At 44.9% G+C, this 19,991-nt stretch overlaps 1 protein-coding gene across 4 annotated transcripts in view; it reads left to right on the forward strand.

The window, feature by feature from the left end:
* The first annotated feature begins 18,582 nt into the window (after positions 1 to 18,582).
* Positions 18,583 to 19,991, forward strand: part of YEATS2 (YEATS domain containing 2) — a 122,630-nt gene continuing 121,221 nt past the window's right edge. For 2 of the 4 annotated variants that reach the window (XR_004811824.2, XM_049105664.1), the window contains exon 1: positions 18,583 to 18,793. The gene's annotated coding sequence lies outside the window, so the exon portion shown is untranslated. The remainder of the gene's footprint in view (positions 18,794 to 19,991) is intronic. The other 2 variants (XM_025451321.3, XM_049105663.1) reach the window with 1 other exon arrangement.

The raw sequence follows: 19,991 nt of genomic DNA on the forward strand, positions 1-19,991 counted from the left end.
TACCTCCTTCCCCCAGGTTATGGACTCTTTAAAATCAGGAACCATTTCTTAATTGGTAAGATCCAAGGACTAGCTGGAAAGGGCCATTTCTTATTTGGTGAGATCCAAGGACTAGCTGGAATAAGATGACTTAGTGGATAGTTTTGGAAAGCCCCAGGTCACTGAAAAGTGAAAAGAGAGAAAAGAGAAGATAGAGTGCTGGTGACAAATGAGCTATTTTGAATTTGCCTAGAACTGAAAAATCTCATCAATATATGTTGTTACATTCCTAATGATTTCCCAGCATCTTACATAACAGTGACTTCCCCTGACCTTATCATTAGGTTTTGGGTTTCTGTCTAAATTTAGGTTTGGAGCAACCTTTTCTTGCTTCTGAGTCCAACTCTAATGCTGCTTCTTCTATAAAACCTTTCCCGATTTTCCAAATGGATTTCTTCTTTACTCCTTGAGGGCAAGGACCAAGTCTGTCTTGTTAACCTAACTCCATTCCTAGGACCTGACAAAGTGCCTGGCACAGAGTAGGTAATGAATACTTACTTGACTGTGAATCACTATGGGAAGAATAAGGGTTACATTGAAAAACAAAGGAATAGGGAAGTTCTAAAACCTCTAAAGTTCTTTAGCAGTCCTTGCTTTGGCTCACAGCTACTACCTCTCTCATGTTTGGTTTGGTTTTGGTTGGCTTTTTTTTTTGAGACTTTATTTATTTAACAGAGAGAGATAGAGAGCACAAGCAGGGAGAAAGGAGAAGCAGGCTGCCCACTGAGCAGGGAGCCTGAAATGGGGCTCAATCCCAGGATCCTGGGATCATGACCTGAGGTGAAGGCAGATGCTTAACAGACTGAGCTGCCCAGGTGCCCCTGCCACTCTCTTGTTATGCTACCTGAAAGTGTTAATTGATCGCTACCCAATCTTCTACTCCTGACTTATTCTATTACTGCTAGCCCTACCCACCATGTATAACCCTACCTCCACAGCTGCAATAATCCTGTTTTTATCAAAACGTTATAAATTACTCCTAGAAGGGTGATGTGAAGAGTTATGTGGACCCACACCCCAGCAAAACAAATGTAACTGGTAAAAATGATTTTTTTTTTTTAAAGAGCTCCCTTCATGGAGCCTGCTTCTCCCTCTGCCTGTGTCTCTGCCTCTCTCTCTCTGTCTCTCATGAATAAATAAAATCTTTTTAAAAAATATATAATAAATAAATAAATAATTTTAAAAAGGGATTCCTGGTGGCTCAGCAGTTGAGCATCTGCCTTCAGCTCAGGGCATGATCCGGGTCTAGGATTGAGTCCCTCATCGGGCTCCCTGCGAGGAGCCAGCTTCTCCCTCGGCCTGTGTCTCTGCCTCTCTCTCTCTCTCTCTCTTTCTGTGTCTCTCATGAATAAATAAATAAAATCTTAAAAAAAAAATTGTGGGGCAGTTCAAACCTAAGAGAAGTCTTGAAAATAATGGTGGCTAAAAACCACGTTTAAAGGCTCTAGAAATTGCCCTAAGGGCATATAGTAAGTGAAGAAACACTCATTCAAGAAAATCTACTAAAGTTTAGTAAGAACAGAGTCTGTAGCATGTTAAGCCCCTACACATTCTCAACCCCACCTCCCACCTAACTCAGTGCGACAGAAGCTACACTCCTAGCTAGTGTGGTCAAGAAGGTGGGGCTCACGCCAGCTATCAGTCAAGGATATCTTCTTGAGAAGGGCAGGCCACTAGTATTCCTCATCCCCTCATCCCCTCATCTCTGTGTGTCCTAGGCTAACTTCCAGGTGAATATCACTGAGAGGCTAAGGCACCCTTCCTCCAGCCACCCCACTCTTGTATGTTAGAGGTTCCACCCCCAAAGAGCAGACCAGAGGCTACACCCCCCAAGCATTCTGCTTGTAAAGCTGACTTTATTTTATTTTATTTTATTTTTATTTTTATTTTTTTTTTAATTTTTTTTTAATTTATTTATGATAGTCACAGAGAGAGAGAGAGAGAGGCAGAGACACAGGCAGAGGGAGAAGCAGGCTCCATGCACCGGGAGCCTGATGTGGGATTCGATCCCGGGTCTCCAGGATCGTGCCCTGGGCCAAAGGCAGGCGCCAAACCGCTGCGCCACCCAGGGATCCCCTGACTTTATTTTAAACAATTGTGGGATAAGTAAATAAAATCTTAAAACAAACAAACAAACAAACAAACAAACAAACAAAAAAAAGACGTGTGATCTGCCTTTGGCCAGGGCATGATCCTGGGATCCCAGGATTGAGTCCCACATTGGGCTCCTTGCAGGGAGCTTCTCCCTCAGCCTGTGTCTCTCCCTCTCTCTCTGTTCTCTCATGAATAAATAAATAAAATATTTTTTAAAAAATTGTGGGAAAGTTCAAACCTACGAGAGGTCTTGAAAATAATGGTGGTAAACAGTTAAGGGGAGCCTGGTGGCTCCAAGAGATCAGAGAACATCATAAGCAAGCTAGTTTATCATCGAGAACTAAGGAAAGAAAACAGCGAAGACCCTTCCTAGGATCAGAACAAACCTCAAAGACTGGCCTCAAAAATTAACCCTGCAGGGCCATCTAGCTGGCTCAGTCAGAAGAGCATGTGACTCTTGATTTGGGGGTTGAGTTTGGGCCCCACGTGGGATGTAGAGACTACTTAAATAAATAAAACTTTTAAAAAGTTAAATTGAACTTCGTGAAAATTAAAAACTCCTGTGTTCTAAAGGATACCATCAAGAAACAGAAAAGATAATCCACAGAATTGGAGAATATATTTTCAAATCATGTTATCTGATAAGGGACTCCTATCTAGAAGATGTACTGTACTAGTTTCCTGAGGCTACCATAACAAAGTTCTATGGACTGAGTGGCTTCCACAACAAAAATGTATCGTGTCCCAGTTCTGGAGGCTAGAATTCTGAGATCAAATTTTCAAAAGGGTTGGTTTCTTCTGAGTGCTGTGAAGGAGAATATGTTCTGTACCTCTCATATAGCTTCTGATGTTTTCTGGCAATTTCTTGTGTTTCTTAGCTTCTGCTATATCACCTTGATCTCTGCCTTCATCTTCATATGATGATTCAACTGTGTGCATGTCCAGGTTTTTCCCTTTTCATAAGAATACCAGTCATAGGGCAGCCCAGGTGGCTCAGTGGTTTAGCGCCGCCTTCAGCCCAGGGCCTGACCCTGGAGACCCAGGATCGAGTCCCCCGGGCTCCCTGCATGGAGCCTGCTTCTCCCTCTGCCTGTGTCTCTGCCTCTGTGTGTGTGTGTGTCTCTCATGAATAAATAAATAAAATCTTAAAAAAAAAAAAAAGAATACCAGTCATATTGGATTAGGGACCACTCTAAGACCTCATTTTAACTTGGTTATAGCTGTAAAGGCTGTATAAAGTCTTAATTCTGAGGTATTGGGGGTTAGGACATCACATCTTTGGAGGGAAGGTAGAAGGACACAATTCAACTCATAACTTATAGAGAACACTTAGAACTAAAACTAAAGTAGGGGAGGGGCATCTGGCTGGCTCTGTCAGTACAGTGTGTGACTTTGATCTCAGGGCTGTGAATTCAAGCCTCACTTTGGGGTAGAGTTTACTTCTTAAAAATGGAATAAAATTAGGGAGCACTTGGCTGGTTCAGTCAGTCGAGCATGCAACTTTTGATCTTAGGGTCATGAGTTTGAACTCCACATTAGGCATGGATCCTTCTTATTTAAAAAATTTAAATGAATTTAAGTTAAAAATAAAATAACCTAGTTCAAAAATAGGCAAAAGATCTGAGTAGACATTTCTCCAAGGAAGATTTACAAATAACCAACAAGCACATGAAAAGATGTTCAATATCATTCATTATTAGGGAAATGCACATCAAAACCACAATAGCTTCATACCAGAATAACTGTAATAAAAAAGATAAGTTATTTTTAGCTTAAATAAATTGAATTTTTTAAAAAGGTAAATAATGACAAATGTTGGCAAGGATATGGAAAAAATGGAATCCTGCTGCTGAATATTTAAAATAATGTAGCTCCTTTAGAAAACAGTCTGTCAGGTCCTTCCTTAAAAACTTAAACACACGGTAGCCCGGGTGGCTCACCGGTTTAGGGACGCCTTCGGCCTGGGGTGTGATCCTGGAGACCCGGGATCAAGTCCCACATCGGACTCCCTGCATGGAGCCTGCTTCTCCCTCTGCCTGTGTCTCTGCCTCTCTCTCCTCTGTGTGTTTCTCATGAATAAATAAATAAAATCTTTAAAAAAAAAAAAAAAAACTTAAACACAGAATTATGACCCAGCAATTCCACTCCTAGGTATATAAACAGAGAAATGAAAATGTATGTCCACACAAGAACGTATACATCAATGTTGATAACAGTGCTATTTATAGCAGCCAAAATGTGGAAGCAACTCAAATGTCTATCAGCTGATGAGTGGACAAATAAGTGGTGTATTGGGATGCCTGGGTGGCTCAGCGGTTGAGCGACTGCCTTCGGCTCAGGGCCTGATCCCAGGATCCGGATCGAGTCCCACATCGGGATCCTTGCATGGAGCCTGCTTCTCCCTCTGCCTCTCTCTCTGTCTCTCCTGAATAAATAAATAAATTTAAAAAAAAGGTGGTCTATCCATATAATGGAATTTTACTCAGCAGTAAAGAGAAAGGAAACACTGATACATGCTACAGCATGGCTGAATTTTTAAAGCATCACACTAAGTGAAAGAAGCCAGTCACAAAAGGCTACCTATTGTACAATTCCATTTATGTGAAACATATAGAATAGACAAAGCTACAGAGACAGGGGTAGGTTGATGGTTGCCTGGAGTTGGGGTGCTGGGGGAAATCGGAGTCATTGCTGATGGGTATACAGTTTGGGGGGTGATGATATGTTTTAAAATTGATGGTGGTGATGATGGCACAGTTCTGTAAATATATTTAAAACCACTTAATTGTATACTTTAAATGGGTTAATTATGTGGTGTTTGAATTATATCTCAATAAAGCTGTTTTAAAAAAACAGCTTTAAAATTCATGTAAACTCTTTTTAAAATTCATGTAAACTCTTTCCTTCAAGAAGCCCATCCTACCCAAAGTTGCTATCAGAACTGGAGTTGACAATGAGAAAGAACAATGGTTCTTCCTTGTTTTTATCCTTGAAATCTAGAGATGGACAGGGAGCCAGATGTATGGATAGATAATTAACAATACTTTGTGTAAAGACCTGTTAAAGGGAGACAATAGGTATAGTACAGTAAGCATAGGTTTTTTTGTTATTTTTTTTAAGATTTTATTTATTTATTCATGACAGACACACAGAGAGACAGGCAGAGACACAGGCAGAGGGAGGAACAGGCTCCATGCAGGGAGCCCGACGTGGGATTCAGTCCGGGGACTCCAGGATCACACTCTGGGCCGAAGGCAGGTGCTAAACCGCTGGGCCACTGGGGCTGCCCAAGAGTAAGGTTTTTTTAAGCCAGATGGCCGTAGGTTTGAAACCCAGCTCTGCTACTACCAACCTCTACTTCCTCTATAAATTGTGGGCAAATAATAAGCCATAAGACTTCTGAAGGAATCAAAGAAAATATTGTCATCAAACCATCTATCACAATGCCTAGCATGAAGCTGTGCCCAGCAGTGCCTCTCACACTTTTTTTTGCACAGGAATCACCTGGGGATCTTGTTAAATTGCAGATTCTGATTCAGTAGGTCTGGGGTAAGGCCTAAGAGTCTGCATTTCTAACTAGCTTCTAGGTGATGTCCCTAGTGTTAGTTGAGGACCATGGTTTAAGTAGCAAGACTATAAAATACCCTATGTATGAAGTGCCAAGGAGTATAGAGGAGGAAACAGTAAATTAATTCTTTAAGAGAATGGAAGATTGGAGCTGGACTTTCCTTGAATAATTGGTAAAGGAGTTTGCCAGGAATGAGAAGGATGACATGCATTCCAGGCAGGGAGAAGAGAATGAGTCAAGACCTTGAGTTTCCATAGAAATGGAAGGTGACTTTGAAAATAACTTCGGGAATATGGGGAGCAACAGCCAGAAACTGGGAAGGTAGATTGTAAATGATCTTAAAACTTGTGTTAATAAGCTTTAATTTTAGTCTAGGCCAGAGGTTCTCAAAGTGTGGTTCCTGATCAGCATCATTCCTAAATTTGTTACAAATGCACATTTTAGGGGGCACCTGGCTCAGTTGGTAGAGCATGCGACTCTTGACCTCAAGGTCATACGTTCAAGGCCTATGTTGGGTGTGGAGCCTACTTTAAAAGATAATAATAATAAATGCACATTTTAGGACTTACTCCAGACCCACTGAATCAAAAACATGGGAGGAGGGCCCAGAAAATTTGTGTTTGAACAATTCCTTTAGGTAATGCAGATGAAAAAATTTGAGAACCACTAGCCCTAGGCAATGGGGGTGGAGCACTGGGAGGCATCTTAAATGGCAGAGGTGGTCAGATTCGTGTTGTAGGAAGTTGGCTGGGCAGCTGAGATACATTAGACTGGAAGAGCAGGAAGTCAACACAACCAGCTGGGAGATGCATGAATCCAGATGTGAGAGTGGGCACCTGGCCCACAGCAATGGCTGAGGGAGGAAAGGAAGGAAGGATGACCTAAGAATTAAGAAGATGGACACAGTAGCATCTGGAGACCAATTAGATGAGACCTGTGAGGGCAAATGAAGATTAGAAGATTCCAAAGTTTCTATCTTAGGTGAAACTGCTAACCAAAATAGGTGAGGAAGGAGGAAAAGTAAGCTCTGGATGGGAAAAAATGAGTTTAACTATGGATAGGCTGAATTTGCTTCATGGCCATGCAAGAGGAAATGTCTTTAAGGTACTTAAAAATAACGGTCCAGGTTCAACATAGAGACCTAAATTCATGGTCTAGATTGGAAACTCATTGGTATGTAAGGGGCAGTTCAAGCTGTATACATGGAGAAAATTATTCAAGAAATGAGAACAGACCAATGACAGAAGACATAGAAACCTTAGTATTTAGGTACTGGCAGAGAAAGAGGAGGCTGGGAGAGAGAACTATCAGAGACGTTGAGGAGAATCAGGAAAGAAACATACTGAAGCAATCTCATGTGTCATATAGGAATATCCTTGGCCAGAAACAATAGAAAAACTGACTACAAGTTGTTTAAACAAAGGATATTTTTCTTACATAGCAAATTGGCAGTTTAGGCCTGGTACAGAGGCTCAATATCATCATTAAAGACCCAGATTCCTGCTTTCTTTCTGCACCACTATTTTTAAGGTGTTGGTTTATAATCTTATGGTTGAAGGATGGCTGCTGGACATTTAGGAGTCCTATCTAAATTCAAGGGGACAGAGGGACAAAGTCAGGACTAGCTACAACGCTCTTTCTTCTTTGGGAATTCTTTTCATTCATTGAACCAATGGTTTCATCTTCTTAGATACTGAGTCATGTAGTCACTCCTGGCCTCAGGGGAGGGCAGGAAATTGAGCATTCAACTGTCCAGCTTCTATAGAAGGAGGCAAGGGAGAACAGGTTGGGAATAGATGTGAAGTCTGCCAAGTTGCTGTGTATGCCGCATGTAAAAGGAAAGAGTTCATGAAGGAGAGAGACAAGGTGACCCAAGGGGAAGAGGAGAGGCATAGCTTCTTACACCTTTGTTGTTGAGTAAATAAGTCTTTTTATGCAAAATATAAATGTCAACATGGGGATGTCTGGGTGACTTGGCTGGTTAAATGTCTGACTCTTGATCTCAGCTCAGGTCTTGATCTCAGGGTTGTGAGTTCAAGCTTCAAATTGTGAGTTCAAGCTCCACTGTGTATGGGGCCTACTTAAATTTAAAAAAAAAAAAAAAAAAAGGGCAGCCCCAAGTTGCGCAGCGGTTTGGCGCAGCCTGCAGCCTGGGGTGTGATCCTGGAGACCCCGGATCAAGTCCCACATCAGGTTCCCTGCATGGAGCCTGCTTCTCCCTCTGCCTGTGACTCTGCCTCTCTCTGTATGTCAATAAATAAATAAAATCTAAAAGAAAAAAAATTTTTAAAAATGTCAACATTGTACAAGCCATATATAGTTAAGGGTCACAGAAAAGTTTTCCCAGCTATTATACCCAATACTATGGGGTTTGGTTTTGAGGCTTTGTTTTTTATTTTAAAACAGACTGTCCACATTTGGGGCCCTGAAGACCCAAATTCAATCTGTACACAAACTCTGACGCTCAGGTTTTCCACTTGGTCTTATCTCCAAGGAATACAACACAAAACAGTAGGAGAAAATTCCCTGATGATTTCTCCTCCTTTTGTTTCTTTTATACTGTGAACAATTCCTGAAGCACATTTATGGCTGTTCTGACATTATCTGCTGCTCAGTTAGGGAATAGCAAATCTGGATGACTTTACATATGAACATATGAATGAGGCATTTTATAAGCACAGAAGGAGAAACATAGTGGTCATACAAATAAAAGTTTGGAAAATAAATAAATAAAGGTTACTGGGCAGCCCCGGTGGCTCAGCGGTTTAGAGCCACCTGCAGCCCAGGGTGTGATCCTGGAGACCCTGGATCGAGTCCCACGTCAGGCTCCCTGCATGAAGCCTGCTTCTCCCTCTGCCTGTGTCTCTGCCTTTCTCTCTCCCCTCTCTGTGTATTCTCATGAATAAATAAATAAAATATTTTTTAAAAAGTTACTGCCCATGTGTTCATATCAGTGCCAAGGTCAATTTGTAGAAGGTTGCTCTTACCAACTAAAATTCCCTGTTCACTTGTTGGAGGAACTGAGATCTGATTACAGGGGCAACATCTCCAAATCTGCCATTGTGAAGGCAGGTTAAGACTTCCAACATCAGGGATGCTTGAGTGAGTCAGTGGTTGAGTATCTGCCTTTGGCTCAGGTTGTGATCCCAGGGTCCTGGGATCAAGTCCTGCATCGGGCTCCTTGTGGGGAGCCTGCTTCTCCCTCTGCTGCTGTCTCTGCCTCTCTCTGTGTGTCTCTCGTGAATAAATAAATAAAATCTTAAAAAAAATATTTCCAACATTAGGGTCAACAGTACAGCATTCTTGGCAGCAATTGATTTTTGAAACCTGATATATGCAACATTCTTTGTTTTGGCTCAGTTGAGGCCACCAGAGACCTCTTATTATATTTGGGAATGAGGGCTATTTTCTGTCAGGATTATACCTCTTGACTAAGGGCATTTGGGGGCATTTCTAGAACAGATGGATCATGAAATAGGAAGCCATGGAAAACATCATGATAAAAACTAGCAGAGGATCATACAAGTCAATACTATCAAGGAAATTAAAGGATATTAAAAATTCTGTCAACAAATAAGCTTAGCACTTATTTATCTTTGGAAGTTCATTCAAAAACAGTAAGTAATTAAAAAAGCCAATTAAAGATGTAAGGAAATATAACCAGATTAAGACCAGAAGTCTTTAGGCTTTAAAGTTTAAGTAGAACTATTTTGTATGTTCCCCTTTTTACATTGTCTGGGTTCCACCAGAACCAACTCATATGGGTGGGTTGGAAATTTTATATTTATTTTACCTTACCTCCCACACTAATTGTCGGACATGTTTAGTCTGTGCTCAGAGATTTCATTTTTAAAGAAACTTTATTGGGATCCCTGGGTGGCGCAGCGGTTTAGTGCCTGCCTCTGGCCCAGGGCGCGATCCTGGAGACCTGGGATCGAATCCCACATCGGGCTCCCGGTGCATGGAGCCTGCTTCTCCCTCTGCCTGTGTCTCTGCCCCTCTCTCTCTCACTGTGTGCCTATCATAAATAAATAAAAAATTAAAAAAAAAAAAGAAACTTTATTGAGGGGTACCTGGGTGGCTCAGCGAGAAGAGCATGCGACTCTTGAGCTCGGGATTGTGCGTTCGAGTCTTCCATTCAGTGTAGATTATTAGAAAAAAAATGACAAAAAACTCCACAACTTAAGATACACATTTTTTGCAATGAACATTCATGTACAAATTTTGTGTGGACACATGCTTTCATTTCGTTTTGGGATTCACCTAGGAGTGTCACTGCTGGGTCATTCGGTAACTCTGTGTTTTACATTTTGAGGAACTGCCAAGCTGTTTGCCAAAGCGGCCACACCCTTTTATATTCCTATCAGCAATGTATGAGAATTCCAATTTCTCCACAACTAGAGGCTTTATTTTTCTATGAAGTAAACACAGAGAGCCCAACCAGTTCCAGTCAAAGAAAGTTTCCTTTCAGGCCAAACTTCTCCTCCTCCTTCTCCACCGCTCCTCCTCCTCTTCTTTTTCTTCTTGAATGAAAACAGGTATTGTATCATCTTCCCCATTCTTAAGGTTTGTATTGTGTAGTGGGTGACAGCACAATCCACACAGTTAGAAGCACAAGTAGAGGGGGGCCTGGATGGTTTAGTGGGTTGAGAGTCTGCCTTCAGCTTGGATCATGATCCTGGGGTCCTGGGATTGAGCTCTGCATCAGGCTTCCTGCTCAGCAGGGAGTCTGCTTCTCCCTCTCCCTTTGAGCCCGTGCCCCCCATTCACACTCTGTCTCTCAAATAAATAAATAAAATCTTAAAAAAAAAAAAAAAAGCACAAGCACAAGTAGGGGTGCCTTGCTCACTCAGTGGAACAAGTGACTCTCGATCCCAGGGTTGTGCATTTGAGCTTCACATTGGGTGTAGATATTACTTAAAAATAAAATCCTAAAAAAAAAAAAAAAAAAAAAAGCATTATAACTGACTTCTTTCAGGTAATGATGGAATCCAGTAAAATCTACAACGGTGAGGTATAGTTTTGCCAAAATTCAAATATGCCAGTCAGACATTTGGTTTCTTGTTTGGACCTGGTTGAGAATAATACTTTACTTTTTTTTTTAAAGGTTTTTAAATTCTTTTATTCAAAAGATTTTTTTAAAGATTTTATTTATTTATTCATTAAAGACAATGAGAGAGAGAGAGGCAGAGACACAGGCAGGGGGAGAAGCAGGCTCCATGCATGGAGCCCGATGTGGGACCTGATCCCAGGACTCCAGGATCACGCCCTAAGCTGAAGGCAGACACCCAACTGCTGAGCCACCCAGGTGTCCCTTTTCAAAAATTTTTTTAAATTTACATATTTGAGATAGAACAAGTGTGAAAGGGCACTAGCAGGGGGAAGTGCAGAGGGAGAAGCAGACTCCCCACTGAGCAGGGAGCCAGATATGGTGCTCCCAGGCCCTGGGATCATGACCTAAGCTGGAGGCAGACGCTTAACTGACTGAGCCACCCAAGTGCTCCAAAGGTTTTGTGTTCTTTAAGTAAGCTGTATACCCAACATGGGGCTTGAACTCATAGCCTTGAGATCAAGAGTCGCTCACTCCACCAATGGAGCCAGCCAGGTACGCCAATAATTATTTATTTGTAACTGCCTAAGTGTAACTCCAAGGCACTAATTACAGTTTGCTTAGGGCTGTACATAAGTGAGATTCTCATTTAAGAAGTCTAATTAGTATCTGCAACCTACTAAGGGAACGTCATTACCTTAAGGGCTCTGGGGTCCGACTCATGTTCATCTTAGAAGGGTGGATAGTCTTCCCAGGAAATAGGCCAGGACACCTGAATCTCTGGGTCAGAGATTAGCAACAATTTTCCACCTGAGCCAGCTTCTGCCTCAGGTGGAACTTGGAGTTCACCATCCTTCTCAGGCTTTCCTGGTTTCCCTGATGACTGCCTTCAGTTTGCTCTCAGGGGTCTCTTGCCTCTGGAGCCCTCCCTGCACATCTCCCATAGCTAGGCCCCTCCAACTACAGGCTCCTTTTCCCGGGTCAGTGTCACCATTCCAGGAACCTTCTTGACTAATGTTAATAACAGTTGCTTTTTTTTCCCCACTGATGTTGTACATTTAAATCCATATCCTCTTCTTTCCTCCCACACTTTTACTAAGGAAGACACTGGTAAGCAATGTAAACCACCCATCCTGGGGTGCCTGGGTGACTCAGCTAAGCGTCCAACTCTTGATTTTGGCTCAGGTCATGATCTCAGGGTCATGGGATGCAGCCCTGCATTGGGCTCTGTGCTCAGTGGGGAGTCTGCTTGAGATTCTATCTCCCTCTGCCCCTCCCCCTGCTCTCTCTCAAATAAATAAATAAATATTTAAATCACCCATCCCCCTTCCCACTTGAGAGGCTGTAAGTGACTGAGTTAACTATACTTTTTTCCCAAGACTTGAAACTAAGGTGACGCATATTTTCAAAATCACCCTGATCTCAGTCTAAGGACATCAACCTTATTTAAATAAAACTGTTCCAAATTTAAAGGTTATCTAACATTTTAGTTGCCTTGGTTTTATCATTTTAATTTTATATACTTGGGAATAAGAGATCACCTCAGAAGCGTGATTGTATCAAAAGCATGGAAACATAGTGAAGAGTTTCTCATACATATTTAATCTGAATATAATTTTTAAAGATCTAATTCATTTATTCATAATGCAGAGAGAGAGGCAGGCTCTCTGCAGGAAGCCCGATGTGGGATTCGATCCTAGGACCCCGGGATCATGCCCTGAGCCAAAGGCAGATGCTCAACTACTGAGCCACCCAGGTGTTCTTCTGAATAGTAATTTAAACTGTTTTTACTGGTTTTGTCTGATCAGAAAATGTACAAACAGAAATTTCCCAAATAATTTTTAAATTCTTATCCATAGAAGTTAGACGTGTCAATTTAATTTTAATTCTTTTTCCTTTGTGGGAGACAGCACAAGCAGAGTAAGGGCGGGCCCAGAGAAAGAATCTTGAGAATCTTAAGCAGGCTATATAGGCCCAGCGTGGATCCCCACACGGGGCTCAATCTCACACCCTGAGATCATGATCTGAGCCGAAATCAAAAGTCAGACCCTTAACCAACTGAGCCACCCAGATGTCCCTCAATTTAGTATTTATAACTTTAGGGATACCTGGGTGGCATCAGCAGTTGAACGTCTACCTTTGACCCAGGGCGTGATCCTGGAGTCCCAGGATCCAGTCCCACAATGGGCTCCCTGCCCTGCTTCTCCCTCTGCCTGTCTCTGCCTCTCATGAATAAATAATCTTTTTTAAAAATGATATCTTTAACTTTCTACTTGGTATAGAGAAATAATTCTCTAACATCAGAAAACAGCAGCACGAGTTAAACAATATTTGGCAACCCGGGGTCCCTATGGAATGGGGGGGTGTGGGGAGACAGCAGGGAGGGGGCCGGGCCATCTGCTGCAGGCAATAGAGCTTCTCTGAACGGTGCTGCCTTTCAGCGGCCTCCACGGTGTGGGGGTGTGGGAGCGAAGACCCTGGCGCCAGACTGCCTGGGTGAGCAATCAGCTCCCCCACTTCTTAGCTGTCTGACAAGTTACTCAACCTTTCTCTGCTTTAGTTTTTGCTTCCTTAAAGTATAAAGAAGATGAAAAAAAGCTGTTATTTAGATTAAATTTGTGAAGTGCTTGGAACACCGCCTGATACATACAGTGTTAGCCAGTATCTAAGGCAAGTCCAGGTTCCCACAGCTTCTGATTTTTCAGAGAAGGAGAAATCCAGGTGATTATGTGAAATTTCTCAATGTTTGGAGTGTTGGCTTTTTATTTATTTATTTTTTAAGATTTTTTTTAAATTTTTATTTATTTATGATAGTCACACACAGAGAGAGAGAGAGAGAGAGAGAGAGAGGCAGAGACACAGGCAGAGGGAGAAGCAGGCTCCATGCACCGGGAGCCCGACGTGGGATTCGATCCCGGGCAGGCGCCAAACCGCTGTGCCACCCAGGGATCCCGGCTTTTTATTTTTTTTTAAGATTTTATTTAATTGAAAGAGAGAGATCATGGGGAGGGAGAGAGGGAGAAGAGAGAGTATATCAAGCAGACTCCTTGCTGAGCCTGGAGCCCATTGCGGGGCTCAGTTTCAGGACTCTGACCTGAGCCGAGCAGAAACCGAGTTGGACCCTCTGCTGACTTCGCCACCCAGGGGCCCCTGGAGTATTGGGTTTTTTAAAGCAAAATGTGACATTGTGGGCTGTAGCTGTGAACCCCCCTGAACTGTGCTTTTCACTGCAATCTTGCCAGCTCTCACAACTGCCTGGGAAAGGCATGTTGGCAGCGCCACCCACCAGTTCCCCCCTGAGCCCCAGGGTCATATGACCCTGTTTGCTCTTCAGGCCTTCTACTTACATGTCCCGAAGGGAATTTTTTTTTTCTATAAGATTTTAGTCACGAGAGGCAGAGACACAGGCAGAGGAAGAAGCAGGTTCCCAATAGGAAGCCTGATGTAGGACTCGATCCCAGGCCTCTGGCTCAACTGCTGAGCCACCCAGTGCTCCTCAAAGGGAACTCTTGTTTCACCCAACCTCCAACATACAAAATCTGCTCTTCCTTTAGACCCCCTCTGCTCAGGAAATGGCACCTTTAAACCCCATTTGCCAATGCCAGAAACCTTGAGGTCAATCTCAGTTCTTCTCCCTCCTAATCTCCTCCTCCAGGCCTCCCTCTTTGAGGAGGCTTAGCTAAGAGGCCCCTGAAATCCCACCTCCAGCTGTGCAGGACTGTGTCTGCTTGAAGGTTGGGGTGGATTCGTCTACACGCATTTGACTTAGCAGGGTCAGTCTCCATTACCAAATGTCTCAGTATTTTCTCGACAATTCTTGAATCTCTCTACTTCTTCTGACTCCACCGTTCAGTGGAGGCCATCCTCACTTTTCATCGAGGAGACTTACTTTCCAACCGTTGAGCTGCTTCTTGCTCACACAGCCTTCCAGTCATTCCCCACCCATTCGCAAGGTAAACAATCCTTTTACAAGGGCAAATAAAATACATTACTCCCCTGCTTAAACCCCTTCAATGACTTCCTGTTATTCTTACAGCAAAGATCAAAATCTTAACACCACCTCCTGTGTGATCTTGCTCCCAGCCCCAGCCCCAGCCCCAGCCCCAGCCCCAGCCACTCTGCTCTTATATAAGTTCCCTTGGGCTTCCTTCTTACCTTGCTGTAGGCATGATCATGCCCCAAAGGCTTCTACTGACTTCAGCTTTCACTGAATGTTTTTTCAGGAAGGCCTTTTCCACCTCCTAATATTAAATGTACTTCCCCTGTGCTGTGCTATCTTTCTTTACTCTGCCCAATTCAGCTTATCTCTGTTATGGAAATGTGCACACTGTAAAAATCTATAGCTATGTTACATCTCATTAAATGAGGCAAACTTCTTCGGAGGCTCTCACTGCTATCGGGGCTGGGCTAAACTGAAATTTGCTAATTAAAGTTATCTAGTCTTAAAGAGTCTCATTTGGGTAAACATTCAGTCAGTTTAAAGTTGCAGTCCTGCCAGAACTTTCCCTCCCCCCACCTTGACTTCCCAAGATGGCCTGTGGGATCAAAGGGAACCTTAGAGGAAGTGGCCAGAGGGTCTCAGATCTGTGTGCACAGCTGTGAGCTGTAGTCTGGGTTCTCACTGGCTTCTGCTCCCTAGTCATGTCTGGTCATCACAGCTCTGCTGTCATCAGCTGCTGAGGTTGTTGGCTGGCAAGCTCATGATTTGTTGCTTCCACACCTTGAGATTCAGATACCTAAATGTCTCTCATCCCATCCCCCATCCCTGCTCCTCTCACCAGGTGACTTGGAACCACTTTAGCTCTTCCTGGGGCTTTCAGCTCTGTACATCCTTTGGCTCTTGGTCATATTCTTCAGCCATTCCCTGCCAATTAGTCCACTACTGCCCCTGGTTTAGGCTCATCTTGTCCCTGGCATAATACCCATTGTCCCATCCATGGCTCTCAACCATGTTATTTTGCCTGGCAGGGAGCATACAGAGAAATCTGGGTTTCTGGCACACCATTTGTAAGTTGAGGACAACGAGCATCCCCTCTCTCTCCCATGCTACTCTCTGCTCCTGAGCCCTGCTCAATGTGAGACATCTGCCAGAATTGGGCAGCCAACCAAGCTGGGTTGGGAGAAGTGGACTAGCCCTACCTCTATGCTCAGTTAGCTAGACACTTCTTTTTTTTTTAAGATTTTATTTATTTATTCATGAGACACACACACACACACACAGAGAGAAAGAGAGAGGCAGAGACACAGGCAGAGGGAGAAGCAGGCTCCATGCAGGGAGCCTGATGTGGGACTTGATCCCAGGACTCCAGGATCATGCCCTGGGCTGAAGGCGGCGTTAAACTGCTGAGCCAACCAGGGATCCCCTAGCTGGACACTTCTAAGCAGTGTCTACATGTGGTGTCTGTCCAACCAGATGGGGGCCCCCAATGTGGGGTGATGATACGGTGGGATGGGCTGTAAAATGATTCACCTGAGGCAAAACAAAGACATAGAAGTTTATTGAATACACCACAAGGGAGCAGTAGGTGGGACAGCAAAAAGGCTGTTTGCCAGGAAACAGTGGGTAGAGGGCTGTTTTTATTTTTATTTATTTATTTATGAGAGACACAGGGAGAGAGAGAGAGAGGCAGAGACACAGGCAGAGGGAGAAGCAGGCTCCATGCAAGGAGCCCGACGTGAGACTTGATCCCAGGTCTCCAGGACCATGCACTTGGCCAAAGGCAGCACTAGACTGCTGAGCCACCTGGGCTGCCCTGGTAGGGGCTGTTTTTAAAGAGGGATGGTGAGGAGGTATGGTCACATACAGAATTTTCCCTTTTTGGTGCTGTGCCTGGTTGTAAGTAGCCCATTGGTTAGTTAGGGCCTATGGATATTCTGAGATGGGTTGCCTGATGGGCCCATCAATATTCAGCCAGATGGTTGCTGTGGGCCCTTTCTCCATTCCATTGCTCAAGCCTGTTTGCCCCAAGGCAGTCTCTACCTCAGAGTTAGACCTCAAAGGCAGGGGAACACTGACACACTCATGCTGACCTCTTGCCCTACCTCTTTCTCCATGAAATATATTTTTTACCTCCCCAATTCCTATTCTCTCTTTGGGTCTTAGCTTCAGGATCAGGGAGGGCTTTCCCTGCCTTTCAGATCACATTGTCTACATTTCACAAGGGCAGGTACTGTTTTGTTTCTTCTCGATCCTTAGTGCCTAACACAGTGCTTGGCCACACAGTGCCAGAAGATCAAAACGCAATAAAAATGTGCTGAACAAATATTATTAATCTGTCTTTACTCTTAATAGACCCTAAGGTCAGGAGGACAGGGGTGATATATATATATATACACACATATATATATGTATATATATATTAAGGATTTTATTATTTATTCTTAAGAGACACACAGAGAGAGGCAGAAATACAGGCAGAGGGAGAAGCAGGCTTCATTCAGGGAGCCTGATTTGGGACTCAATCCTGGGACCCCAGGGTCACTCCCTGGGCTGAAGGCAGGTACTCAACTGTTGAGCCACCCAGGCATCTGGGTTGTGTGTGATATATTAATAACCCTTCAATTCCCTTATTATGCAGAGCTTTGGAGTCAGTTCTTGGCCTTACTATTCATTTATTCAACAAATGTGTATTTTAAAAATATTTATTTATTTGAGAGGGAGCATGCACTGCACACATGTGCTTGTCTGAGGGGGAGGGGCAGAGGAAGATGAGGGTGGAGTGGGGGTGGGGGGGATGGAGAGAGAGAGAATCTTAAGCTGACTCTCTGATGAGCAGAGCCTGAGGAGGGTCTCTATCCCACCACCCTGAGATCAGGACCTTGGTAGAAACCAAGAGTTGGAGGCTCAACCGGCTGTGCTAGGCAGGTGCCCCTAACAAATACTTTTTCTTTTTTTTTTTTTAAGATTTTATTTGACAGAGAGAGAGCATAAGCACAGGGAGTGGCAGGCAGAAGGAGGCAGAGGGAGAAGCAGGTTTCCTGCTGAGCAGGGAGTGGACTCCATCCCAGGACTCTGGGATCATGACCTGAGCCTAGGGCAGATGCTCAACCCACTGAGCCACCTAGGCACCCTTCAACAAATACTTTTTGCATGCATGCTAAATTCTTTAGAACAATTTATTAAATTTAAGTACATCCAAAAAATTGATGACATAAATAGTATAAAAAATTATAAGTGAACTCTCTCTAAACCTACTACTCAGCTCCAGGGGTAAATTTTTACACAGTGAGTTGAACAGATTGAAGGAAGACAGAGACAGATCCCTGGAGAGCTGCAGCAGTCTTGGGCAGAGAGATGATGAGGCCTCAGGCAGGATGTTACAGGAAGAAAGAAAGGGAAATGTGGGCTCAAAAGATACTTAGGATTTGATGGATGGTCACTCACTAGTTGTATAAACTAGTGAAGTCCCAACCTTTCCGAGCCTCAATTTCTGCATCTGCATAATAGGTCAGTGATAACTATTGTTATCCGTATCCCTAGCACCTAACACAAAGCTTGGCACAAGATGATAAACACACACAAATCATTACTACTGTTTTAGACCTGTGGGAGGTTCACTACGCTGGGAGAATGAATAGTCGGTCTGTCAGACCGGAGGCTGGAACTCGCCATCTTCTAGGGAGGAATATGATAAATGACGGTGCCTCTGCCAGAACGGGCATCCAGGCTCCCCAGGCAGTGCGGCAGCACCAGTCCCCATCAGAGTCCGGCCGCCGCCAACCCCAGCTCCAGCCCTGCGCGGGCCCCAGTCCCCGCTGGAGCCCCGGCCCCGCCCACATCCCTGCAAGCCCCGCCCCCGGGCCGCGCGCGCGCCGCCGCCGCCGCCGCGCACGCGCGCCTCGCCCCGCCCCTGGTGCTGACGTGCGAGGCCGAGAGGGACGGACGGGCGGGCTCCGCCGAGCCGTGTGCTTCCGCGGGCTCCGGGGTCGCTGGGGCCTCGTGGCGGGGCGGCTCCGCGGGGCTTCGCCCGCTCCCGCACCTCCCTCGTGCCCTCTCGCCGCGCCCGGCGGGCCCTGCGCTTCGGCCGGAGACCCGGGAGAGGGTGAGTGTTGGCGGGAGCGGGGTCGGGCCGGCCGGGCGCGCGCTCCGCTCTCCCGGGCATTGTCTGGGCGGGGGCGGCGCGGGCACGTGCGCTCCCCTCCCCCACCCTGCCCGCCGCGCGGCCCCGGCGGGCGGGGGAGGGGGAGGGAGCCGGCGACTGCGGGCCGCCGAGCACCGCGGGGAGCGGGCGGGGTGAGCGTGCCGGTCGGGGGCGTCTCCGGAGCGGGAGCCTGCAGCTGCGTGTGTGGGGTCCTTCCTCGGGGCTCAGCGCTCTCCGAGGGCGGCGGGGTCAGGGACCCCCGGGGCTGGAGCTCTCGGCGTGTTGGGCTCGGTGGCCTGCGGTGGAGACGGAGACGAGATTTGGCTCCAGCACCGGCAAGTTGTGGGTTTACCGACAGGCACCGCGGAGTCTGCTTCCAACCTGTCGCCATCCTTACGGTCCTCCCTCGCGAAGGATGAGTGGGATTTAGAAAGGTTGGAGGATTTTCCAGGCATACGCTCCAGTTAGAAGCACCAGAGGCGTGACACAGTGCGGGGTGACAGCGGAAAGCTTGGGAAAGTGAGGACTTGGAGGAAAGGCTGGTTTGGTGGGTTGTGGCCGGATTGCAAAAGACAATGAATGAGGTTTATATCATAACCTTGTCTTCTATCGTGAGTGTAATCAGGGTAAAGAATAGAAAGTAGAGGAGGAAAATATCACCAAATAACCCCACGGCCCTGACACCTCTTTCTTAGTGTTCTGGATGTGTTTGCTGGTATTTTCATCTAAGCTTGTAACAGTTGCAATTAGAGTTTACTTACAATTTTCCATTCTCTTTTCTCCTTATGGTGTTAAAACGAGATGTAATATACAGTATTCGGCAGTATCCTTTATTCTTAATAAGCAAATAGCAAGTATTCATCATAGAAAAATGAAGAAATATAGACAAGCAAAATGAGGAAGAGTATTCATAGTTCTGCTGCCTCGAGATATTGCGTATTTTTGGTTCTGTATATTCTTTCAAAGATAGTGGGGCAGATAATGCCCTGGTTAGGAATTTAGTTTTCATACGAATCCTTTGAAGGTTTTAAGAAGGCAGGTAGCATAATCTGACTGCTCTGTAGAGGAAGAGGGTGAATATGGGAGCGGGGAGATCAGTTAGGATGCTGTTTGCAGTACCTTGAACTAGGTCCGTGGCAGCGAGATGAAGAGTACAGAG

The sequence above is a fragment of the Canis lupus genome, chromosome 34 (assembly GCF_003254725.2).
Source record: "Canis lupus dingo isolate Sandy chromosome 34, ASM325472v2, whole genome shotgun sequence".
Classification (NCBI taxonomy): domain Eukaryota; kingdom Metazoa; phylum Chordata; class Mammalia; order Carnivora; family Canidae; genus Canis; species Canis lupus.